Source organism: Paramisgurnus dabryanus, chromosome 13, assembly GCF_030506205.2.
Source record: "Paramisgurnus dabryanus chromosome 13, PD_genome_1.1, whole genome shotgun sequence".
Classification (NCBI taxonomy): domain Eukaryota; kingdom Metazoa; phylum Chordata; class Actinopteri; order Cypriniformes; family Cobitidae; genus Paramisgurnus; species Paramisgurnus dabryanus.
Genome location: NC_133349.1, coordinates 7,908,076 through 7,920,754, shown reverse-complemented (window position 1 = coordinate 7,920,754; position 12,679 = coordinate 7,908,076).

Below are 12,679 nucleotides of genomic sequence, written 5' to 3'. Positions count from 1 at the left end.
ACATTTTGATAAAAAAGTAAATGCTATCAAAATAAGAAGCAGTTATAAACATCTCTTCATGTATTTTGCGCATGATTTCAAATGACATCATACAAACCAATTTTGTTGTTTTTTTCCAAATTTAAGGGAAAACTTTTCATTACCGCAACGTGTCCATGACTGGATTTGGATTTTTTTACATGGAAATATTTATAAATAAAAAATCTAAAAAATAAAAAGCTTTAGCGCATGTTTTACTATAAACATTTACAGTAAAGAAGCATGTGGTATTTGGTGATCATTGGTAAATGTAGAGACCATAATAAGGAATATAAATGTGTCCAAGACCAATTTTCAATCATTGTTTAAGCCCTCAAGGAACTAACATTTAAAAAAAAAAAATGTTGGAAGGGACATAATTAACTGTGAAACTCAAGATCGCTACCAGGTAAGCAGTTCTTATTTTTTCTCTCCAGATAAAAGTTAAAATTTTGTTTGTCATTATGACTCATAGTACCTAAACAACCTTTTAGTTCTCATTACCAAAACATGAGTTTGTAAATGCATATATTTAATGTAATATCATGTTGCAGTAATGATAATTTTTGATAATAATAATCTAAAGAATTTAAATAAGTCTATAGGAAATATTTTTTTAAATCCTCTAAAAAAATAATGGTAATAGTGAGTTCAGACCTTAATCTTATATGTGCAAAAAAATTGGCTTCAAGGGCTTTTTTTAAAATTCTGATGCTGGACACCTTCTAAATCTGGATTTAGACACATGATGTCATTGCCAAATACCAAGACACTCAGGGCAAAATAGCAGAAATTGCCTTTTGGACTTCATTGTATTTCTCCGAACGAATTACTCCTTCAGCGAGACAGTAACAATGGCACATCAAAAGCACCTACTAAATAAGAGTACTATAATATATAGTCGTGACCATGTTCTCTTTTACCTGTTAACCTTCAGCAACATTGTCTTTAGAGTTTCACCCTGTAACAAACCATTACAAAAAGGTAAAAACATCCAAGGTCCAGAGACTTTAACAGTGATGAATGTTACATTGCCGTGTTGAGCTAAGGGCTTTGTGTGGTGTTTTTCACTTTTCCATTACAGCACAGGGGTAAAGCGATTCCTCCTGAATCTGACAGTATCGTTTATAACATTCTGAAAGTTTGGAGCATGCGGACTAGTTCATATAATAAGCTTTAAAATAGACTTCTTGGGGCAGTTTCCCAGACAGGCATTACTGTGACTAGTCCTAGACTAACATAAATAAGAGCTGTCCAAACTGAAAACAACTTACACTGACATTTCTTAAAATACATCAGTACCCTTTTGTTTTGCCTCACAATACACACAAGTAATGTTTTTAGTAAGGCATGTTTGTTTAAACTAGTTATATTCAGGGGCGCCACTAGCAATTTTGGGCCGTATGAAAGAGTATGAGGTTGGGCCCCCATTTCAATACAACTCCCATTTCATACTAAAAATACAAGCCAGCGTAGCCATCTAAAATCTTTGTCTGCTGCAATTAAATAATACATACCTATAACATTTGCTATTGTTTTTGACCACTATAATCAGTTATTTTTGAGCACAATGCTAATGGTCTAATCAGATTCAATGGATTATGCTAAGCTATGCTAAAAGTGCTAGCCCCAGACCCGGAGATCAGCTGAATGGATTCCAAAACTGTAAAAATCAAATGTTTAACGCTAGGGAATCTGAAAAATGAGCATATTTTCAAAAAAAAGTGGAGTGTCCCTTTAAAGCTTATCTCTGTCCAAGAATCAAACCCCAAAATGTTCTGCATGAGCATAATTTATTTTTCATTAGGGTAAATATGTTGAAAAATCCCCCTTTACAGCATCAGATGACACAAGAGTCATAGGCTTAGTTTATATTCTGCTGAGAAGATAAAAACATGAGTTTTGGCTACAAATTTTATAGCATGTCAAGTTGCATGCATTACCTTTGCTATTTTTTGCTATAAAATTGGGCATTTTAACATGAGGGCGTTGGGAATTGACTCCCTTTTGTAGTCAGCCTCAAGCGGCCAGTTGATGATTTGCAGTTTCAGTCACTTCCGTATTGACTTCATCAGGGAGATCGAAAGGTTCCCCCTAGGAATAACCGCAAGCTTGAATGTTTCTGCTTGACATTTCCTGCTTTCTTTTATACTTTTGCTTATATATAACACAGTTATATAACAGAGCTAAAACTTAACATATGTAAGCTGGGCACAACCTAATGCTTTTTGGTTTTTGCTCAATCATTCAAAAAATATTTGAGTTTGATTAATTATATTTTTACACAAGCAACACACACATCTCTGCTACAAATGAACATTTGAAGTTTGTTTATATATATATATATATATATATATATATATATATATATATATATATATATATACACAGTCTTGTTCAAAATAATAGCAGTACAATGTGACTAACCAGAATAATCAAGGTTTTTAGTATATTTTTTATTGCTACGTGGCAAACAAGTTACCAGTAGGTTCAGTAGATTCTCAGAAAACAAACAAGACCCAGCATTCATGATATGCACACTCTTAAGGCTGTGCAATTGGGCAATTAGTTGAAAGGGGTGTGTTCAAAAAAATAGCAGTGTCTACCTTTGACTGTACAAACTCAAAACTATTTTGTACAAACATTTTTTTTCTGGGATTTAGCAATCCTGTGAATCACTAGACTAATATTTAGTTGTATGACCACAGTTTTTTAAAACTGCTTGACATCTGTGTGGCATGGAGTCAACCAACTTGTGGCACCTCTCAGCTGTTATTCCACTCCATGATTCTTTAACAACATTCCACAATTCATTCACATTTCTTGGTTTTGCTTCAGAAACAGCATTTTTGATATCACCCCACAAGTTCTCAATTGGATTAAGGTCTGGAGATTGGGCTGGCCACTCCATAACATTAATTTTGTTGGTTTGGAACCAAGACTTTGCCCGTTTACTAGTGTGGGTCATTGTCTTGTTGAAACAACCATTTCAAGGGCATGTCCTATTCAGCATAGGGCAACATGACCTCTTCAAGTATTTTAACATATGCAAACTGATCCATGATCCCTGGTATGCGATAAATAGGCCCAACACCATAGTAGGAGAAACATGCCCATATCATGATGCTTGCACCTCCATGCTTCACTGTCTTCACTGTGTACTGTGGCTTGAATTCAGAGTTTGGGGGTCGTCTCACAAACTGCCTGTGGCCCTTGGACCCAAAAAGAAAAATTTTACTCTCATCAGTCCACAAAATGTTCCTCCATTTCTCTTTAGGCCAGTTGATGTGTTCTTTGGCAAATTGTAACCTCTTCTGCACATGCCTTTTTTTAACAGAGGGACTTTGCGGGGGATTCTTGAAAATAGATTAGCTTCACACAGACGTCTTCTAACTGTCACAGTACTTACAGCTAACTCCAGACTGTCTTTGATCATCCTGGAGGTGATCATTGGCTGAGCCTTTGCCATTCTGGTTATTCTTCTATCCATTTTGATGGTTGTCTTCCGTTTTCTTCCACGTCTCTCTGGTTTTGCTCTCCATTTTAAGGCATTGGAGATCATTTTAGCTGAACAGCCTATCATTTTTTGCACCTCTTTATAGGTTTTCCCCTCTCCAATCAACTTTTTAATCAAAGTACGCTGTTCTTCTGAACAATGTCTTGAACGACCCATTTTCCTCAGCTTTCAAATGCATGTTCAACAAGTGTTGGCTTCATCCTTCAAATAGGGGCCACCTGATTCACACCTTTTTCTTCACAAAATTGATGACCTCAGTGATTGAATGCCACACTGCTATTTTTTTGAACACATCCCTTTCAACTAATTCAACTAATAGCCAAACTGCACAGCCTTAAGAGCGTGCATATCATGAATGCTGGGTCTCATTTGTTTTCGGAGAATCTACTGAACCTACTGGTAACTTGTTTGCCACGTAGCAATAAAAAATATACTAAAAACCTTGATTATTCTGGTTAGTCACATTGTACTGCTATTATTTTGAACAAGACTGTATATATATATATATTTATATGTCTATAATAGACAGGTATTTACACTATTCATCCCTCATCTACCATAGTTCAATTATAAATGGAAACAAATGTGAGAAAAAGCAGCACAATAATGTCAGGAGAAAAAAGTGATCAAGTCTGTACTAAAAACCATACTAAAGTCTCAAAATCAAATTCTGAGATAATGAGCATCAAAGTCTGATTTTAGTCATTCATTTCATTATGATTTCAATCTTTGAAGTGACCTTATTCAATAAATATTAAAGATATGAACAAAAATACATTTTTACACATAATTTTTGATAAGACAGGCACATTTATTTTGTTGGCAGCCAGCAATCATTAGTATGTAGCTTATTTAAAACAACGGCAAGAATTACGCTAACGTTAGCGGCTTTCATATTGTAAGTGCTGAGTGGTTAGTTGTAACACAGCGTTACAATTAATCCCGCTGGGTCAAAATATTTTCAAGCCCACCAAAAAAGTTGCTAAGAGCTGCAGACATATTTCAAAACAATTCTATGTTTTAGTCAACAAGACACTGATTAATATGACATAGAATTGGTTTTGGTATCTTACACACCCAACTTAGAAACCGAAAAAAAAAACATATGATGAAAAAATTTACTTACACGCCACTAAAACACCCTTTCATCAATAACTCCAATATTGTACTCTTCCACACATTTGCAGCAGATCGTCTTTTGGCAGTGTGAAAAAAATACAGGAAAAACAAATAGTTCAATACTATGCAACAATGTAAACAGTCCGTGTTACAATTAACCCTGCGTTAGTTTGTGCCCCATGCACCCCTAATCTAGGGACACCAAAGATTTTTTACATCTTTAAAAAAAATCTTGTTAAATGCCCCTTTACACTTTAACAACAACCTAAGATGTGCAAAAGAACAAATAAGAGATCGACTTGACCAAGAACATAAATGTAAAAGCTTTCGAGAGCAGCGTGATTCTGGCTAGTAAGATAAAAAACAACAAAGAGGGATCTAAATGAATAAAGACATTTATGAAACTGATCTAGAAAAAGTTGCACTTCTGCGCCATTTAAATTTCCTAGAGTCACAATCCTCATTTAACAACACAGCGAGTCTCTCACGCTCTCCAAAATCTCTCCATCAGAGTAAAATGTGGCCCCTACAGCGGCCCCATGTCCTTCTCAATCACTACTAAATATCCCATCACAACCGCCTAAATGCTGGAAATGAATCCATTAGAGTGTCTGCCTTCGAGGATCTCTTTAAATGATACGTAACTATTTCTTCCAACTGCAGCCGGAAACATATCAGGAACGAATAAGCCAGAGGAGGAGGGGAAAGGTCTGCGAGGGCAGACAGCTATCAAAATCAGAAGTCAAAGATGACTTGTCCCATCCCTGTAATTACATACTTGACCTGGTGCATACTATAGTGGCTTAATCTCACTGCAAACGGCATATTACATCAACGTATAATTCATAGATAGGGGAAACATGCCCTGTGTAAAAGAACAGATGAGGCGGTTTGTTTAAAAGACATTTTGTCTGATTAGTGTCTCTCAGGAGAGCACAGCCGCATACATTGATGGCTGTTAAAAGCTACTTACCACATTAAAGTAACAAATTCAAATCTGCTTAAAAAGTTAATATTCTCTGATACGTATCAGGTATTTAAAGGAACAATTCACATTTACATTTATGCATGTGGCAGACACTTATCCAAAGCCACTTATGGTGCATTCAAGCTATTAGATTTTTTACCCATGACCTCTACCAGTTGAGCAACAGGAACATAATGAACACCCACAGTTCCCCACAAATGAAAATCCTCTTAACATTTACATACCTTTGTGTGATCGAATCAAACACCTTCCTTTCATCTGTGAAACACAAAGGTTTTGAAGAATATTCTGCTTGTTTCTACACATTAAAAAATTGTGGGTTTTTTGCAACCTAAGTTTAACTCAATGTTGGGTTAAATATAAACCTTTTTAGGTTAATTTAACCCAACAGCTGGGTTCATCCCTTTTTCGACAATGGGTTGGAAACCCATGGTTTGGTAAATATTGGAAAGAACCAACAGAACATAGGTTATGTATTTCCAATTTCCAATTCAGATCCCAGAAGTATTTAGAAATTTTATGCCGGCTTGTCTGTTTTTGTCAGTCCTCAAACTTTAACCTTATTTATTTATTCATGCATTTGGCAGACGCTTTTATCCAAAGAGACTTACTGAAGTGTGGCCAACAGCCAATCACAGTGGCCGCAAAACATGCTCCGGTCTTCCATAAACGTAATTGGTTGGCTCTGCCTAGGTTATTTGCATACGGCGATCTGATAGGCTGACGCACACATTGCCGCTTGCAAAGTTCAGAAATGTCCATAAATCAGTTCGGATCCACAAGTCAGTTCGGCAAAGCATGATGCTTACGCCCCGTGTGAACATACTGTTAAAGTGCATTACAAGCTATTCATGTTTTTTTTATCAGTACTTGTGTTCCCTGGGTTTGAACCCATGACCTTGTGCCCTGCACACGCAACGCTCTACCACTGAGCAATACAGGAACACGCTTAGGGGTTTGGGTTGGAGTATAATATAATTTCGGATAGGATAGTATTGAATTCGTACTAACGACGACCAGGGATGGACTGGGGCTAAAAAACAGCCCTGGACTTTCTCCCAAATAGGCCCATCATCCGGTCATTCGCCCCTAGCCGTGCACAACAGACACTAGAATGTCCTGATACTATCCCACAATACTGTCAGGTTATTTAATATTTTGTCAATGTCATATTACACTTTGATTTATATTAAGGCTCTGAAATAATGAAAATCTCTGTCTGTCCCTCATCATGACCAGGCTGTGGATGCTCAGGCTTGCGAATTCCGGGAATCTGGGGACCAATCACGGCTAGGCCGACTCTTCTTCCTCGTTTTTTTTTTAACACGTGGCAGCATATAAGTGATCATATTAGTGCCCCTGCTGATGGCTGTTCATATTAGCCTTTTATTTTTGGCGATGGCCCTCGGTTGAATGGCCATTCTGGACTTTTCCAGAACACACAGATTGCCAATCCTTCCCTGACAACGACTTGAAACACCAAGGGTGTTTTAACACCACGTGGAGTTTTATATGGGACATTTTATAAGACTTTTTTAAGATGTCAAATAAATCTTTGGTGTCCCCAGAGTACACATGTGAAGCTCTAGCTCAAAATACCATAAAGGGAATTTATTATAACATGTTAAAATTGCCACTTTGTAGGTGTGAGAAAAATTTGCCGTTTTTTTAAATGCAAATGAGCTGATCTCTGCACTAAATGGCAGTGCCTTGGTTGGATAGTGCAGATTAAAGTGTGGTGTTATCCCCTTCTGACATCACAAGGGGAGCCAATGTCCCCTTTAACACCATTTTTTGTAGAATTCTGTAGGGTTTGTAATGAAAAAATACAAACATATTTTTACAGAATATAAGCTTAGCTTGTTGGGGTTATTTCCTAATTATAAGCCTTCTGTGAAATTGTGACAAAAAGAAAAATACATACAACTTCAAAAGCACATGTTTTAATTAACATAATTTAAATAAACAAATATTCAGATATTCGAATATTATATAATTGAAAAGAGTCCCTAAGCCGACTACCAGCTTTTTTTCCGCTGACTGCTTGATTGCTACTTCTGCTTTGTTTATCAACCATTGAACGATGCACAGGTTGGTGGTTACGATATTTGTAACCCCACTGTGATTGCACGGCCGAGTGAGAGTGAAATTGTTGAGCTGAGCTTTTTACCCAAAGTTGAATATTTTTCAACTCTTGGTGCTTACATTGAGCGTGAAAAAAAAACAGCAAGTGCCAGCCCTCAGGGTAAAAACAATAACCGCGCTTCCATTGATGTTGTGGTTTTCCCTTTTTTCGGATGAAACAGTCTTCAGTCTTAGGTTTTGATTTCAAAGATGGACTTTATTGTTAGCGAAATAAAGCTGTGAGGAGATCTTGCAAGATCCACTAAAGTTTTACTGTACCACAAGTGGTATATATATATATATATATATATGACCTGGCAATCCCACCCCCATAAATGTGAACTCCATACAATCAAAAACATACGCCGGCGTAAAATCTTTGGTGTGCGCGCTAATGCGTATATTTGCAGGCTACAGGTATCAAACCCATGACCATGACCCACGAATTGTTAGCACCATGCTCTAGCAGTTTACTGCTGAAAAAACATACAAAGCAGAAGTTAATTGGTATTGCTTGGGTTTTGTCAACCCTGACACGATCAGAGCTTTCCACTTCGTTTGTAGGACTTAAGCCAACTGGGCTAAATGAATGCCTGCTTTCTTGTCAAAATACCTCATGTTTTAATGTTTCAGGTTCTTTCGCACACTGTGGGAAGCAAAGGTTAATAACAAAGAACAAATCTTGTCAGCAGCATAGCTTCAAAACGACTGTGCGTGTGTGTGCTTTAAAAGAAACATCCAATTCCTAAAATGGGCAGCCTGAGGAACAAAATTAAGAGTTATTTCTAGTTACTGTTCATAATGTCATGTTAAAAGTCGATTTTTTTATATTTTTATTGTTTATCGCATTATTGTTTTTTATTGTGATATTATATTTTTTTGTCCTTACTTGTTTTATGTATAACACTTTGCATTATTATAACTAAACTCAATCAAACAAAGAGAGAGAAAGATAGACACGAACAAAGCAAAATTTCAATGCCGAACTTAAATCAGATTAAATGAGACTCCAGGCTTCAACCATCAGAATGACTCAATACACACAATGACAGAGTCAATAAGCATATCATCACAGTCATCGCAGTCCCTCTAATGAAATCCAGATCCCTGTAGTATATTTATGACCATTAATTGTGCCTCAAATGATAATGTTATCATTACTCCATTATTACAATGCAATTTCAACTCCTGCAGAGAAAGACTGAGATTATTTATTGTTTACTTACTACACATTACATTCTCATTTGTCCATCTCCTGTTTATAAGCCCCATCTCTTATCTGTTACTTGTTTACAAACGAGCATCACTACACCCTTACAGTAAAAGATAAAAAGCACTTTAATTAAGGACTCTGAAGCAAGTTTGCATTTGTGTCACTGGCACTTAAAATTTTTTTGGCATTGCATATTAAAGTTTTGGGGGGTGAGAGAAAAGAGTCATGCATTCTTAAACAAAGGTATTATCCAGTGCAACATGTCAGTCGAACTTGCATTATGTAAAATGTCAGACATGTCACGGTTGCCACAACATCCACAGCATTTGCTCTACAAACTTTCAGTATCAGCAGAGGCACAGCGAGCAACATAACAGCTAGTTAATGTCGTGACTCTAAATATGATTCAGTTACTCTGCAGAAATCACATCATTGCTCTCTTCTCCTTGCTACTTAAGTAGGATACTCTTAAAGGCGGGGTGCATGATTTAAAAAACACTTTAAAAAAAGGGAGTTGAGCAGACTACCAAAACACACTTGTAGCCAATCAACAGTAAGGGGCGTATCTACTAACCAACATCGTTGTCTGGGTTGCGTATGTGTGGGGTGGGTCTATCAAAAGAAAGTCCAGATTCTATTGGGGTATGTGTTTCAAATGTCAACATTGGCTTTAAGAGATCATGCACCCCGCCTTTAAAATGTCAGTGTGACCATGATTATCTTTTGTAAAGACCTGGGCCCGTATTCATAAAGAATCTCTTAAAATCCATGCAATGTAAAATTCAACATATTTCAAGGCATACATCTGGATATTAAATTGCATCTAATCATTTAAGGCTGGCACGAAGTTCTTTCTATATTATGAGATCTCTTATTACATCCCTTCTTTGCACACTGTGTTTACTGTACTGAGACTTAAGGGCCCAGATTCATTTAATAATGCGACGACACAGCAACAGACATTAACAACAAACACACACTGCCATTATGAGCCTGTTCAGCTTATCTTATTCCTCACTTTCTAAACACAAAGCATGTTAAATTTAATGAGAATTGGTGCTAAACTCTCGTTTCATTTACGTGATATAATATTTAAAAATGCTGACAGGACAAAGCATATAAATGCTACAAAAAGAGGCCGTTGCCAAGGCATATCAAGATCTTAAGTCCAACAAAAGATTTGTGGACAACGATACAGATGCCTCATTGACGTCCTCTCGAATATCAGACATTTTCAAATCTGGACACAAAGAAAGTATACTGAAGTGTTCTTGGTATAGCATTGCATTAGCAGTGCAAAAGGTCATAAGTTCGATTTTCAGGGAACACACATATCGATAAAATGCATATCTATTGCATTTTTTTTTGTTGATAAAAGTGTGTGTCAAATGCATAAATGTAAATGTAGGCATGATGCTGCTTAGGCCACGCCCACTAAGAGTTCCAAGGGCGTGGCAACCACTAATGTTCAGCCAGGCCTACTGGGTGAATATTACATCATCGGATTAATATTACAGTCCCTCCAGAAAAACGTGATTATGCGATTGCATGATTCAATGCATAATCAGCCAAAATCCATTTTTTCAAATACGCCGCACTTTCGCCACATAAATTTCAGATTCCTGTGCGCAAAATATGCGGGGCATGCATGATTTCATAATCCCTGCATTTTCGTAACAAAAAGTCATATATATCTTAGCAGAAAGTAGAAAAATGTTGCATTTACTTCACACAAGTGCAGCCAGCCATGTCCCCTGTTGCTATGGGAACGTTATGAAGTGATGTACTTACGCAACATCATTGAAAAGCTGCAAACCCCAACCAAAGTTTTTGCAAGTTCCCGCAATTTTTGCAAGTTCTCGCAATTTCATTGCATACAATTGCATAAATATCCCACATATTCCATTGCACTTTTTAAGAAAACGTGCCGCAAGATCAAGGATTTTTGCCAGCAACAATCACAAAAAAACTCTGGAAGGACTGATATTAGTGCGTGACCCCTGGAGAATTTTGATCATTTTCAACATTCTGTCCCACATTTCAAGCAAAGACAATCAAAGGCAAGTTATCCTTAAAAAACAAGTGTTTTGATTTGTGTAAATAAATATAGTACATATTAATATTAAAATGCTGTCCTCCTCAGTCAATTAAAAATAAAAATGTTCTCTATATGGGGTCTCTCATTATTTCCTTTCACAGATTCTGACTGGCCTTCAGGGCATTGGTGCCTTTCTGTCCAACCTCTTTTCATTTGGGCCAATCAAAGAGGAAATTAACCGAAAGAGCAAGCCAGGTTGAAAGTCAAGAAATGTCACAAAAGATGCCGATTTAGCTTCTATTATCAGATAACAGAAAGGTGCATGTTTAATGAACGAGAGAAATCGACAGCATTCTGATGGTATAAACCTAAATGCTCCCTATCCGGACATAAAAAAATAAAGTGATTGAAATCTAACTGGTGCCAGACTGATTCACTGTAAGAGAAAAATTGACATCAGTCTGTTCACAAAAGGAAAAGCATTTCTTGAAGATAATATTTGTGTCACTATGCAGCACCTAAAATGTTAAAGCTGCTCTACTTAAAAAAACAAAAACTTCAATTGGTAACAGCTAAAAAAATTAGCTTTATAAACTTACATTTTCTCACATTAAAGGGATAGCTCGACCAAAAAGTATAATAAATACATGATTTACTCACCATCAAACCATTCGAGATGCATAAGTCCATCATTTTCAGATGATCAGCATTTCGAGAGTGTACAACATTTTGATACGGTTTACATGTCAGGGACTATAACTCCTAATGAAAGGAAGGCATTCAATTGTTTTATCTTAAATGATCTTATATGTGAACTGTTTCTTTAAAATCTCAACTCTTTTTTATACTTTAACTAAAGTCACTTATTTTTAGCTTTATTAACTAGACAAACAACCCAAGTGTAAAAATGAATTATTTACGCATGAATCCCAAACTCCATGCAATCATTCTGATTACAGATTTTCATAAACCTCCTGTTGTTATGTCTTTGAGGTGAGTGGAAAAAATACATAAAGATGGAAAAGAGAAATAAATGTTCAGCCAGACAAATGCTGGAATGTAAATGTGTAGCATGAGCCAAATAATCCTGCCAAAGGAAGCGAACAATCTATTGTTTTGTTTAAAGCTGACAAAAAAAATCACACTGTCTGCCAATATATTTGGATATAATGGACGAAATAATGAATGTAGCAGAGCTAAAATCACATCACCACTGTTTCACCGTTTCTCTTTGAAACCAGAGCAGGCTTTGAATTTCCACAAAGGGTCTCCATGTAAAAGTCAATTGGACAAGCTTTTCATTTTCCTCACATTCTGTCTTTCCTCCTCCCGACCTCCTCGACGGACATACAACGTGACCGGCGAGCTCTGAGGGCATCTGCCTTTGGTGTTTAATGCCGAGCACATCCCAGTAACAAGAGGGAGCATCAGTTAAATGTAAATGCCAATACCCGGTGATTGTGGTTACAATTACGGGGTAAAGAGAGAGCTGCTATTTATTCCTGTCATCTTCAAATGTTAAATCATGCAAATACTGAGCACAGACTGAATAAGAAGTGATGTCTTCTTCATGTGTTTTGTGCTAAAGCCTAATTACAGGAATGCCGATTTCCTTTCTGTTCTCCAAGATCAACAAGCAGGAATGAAATCAAAGCTCGAGTG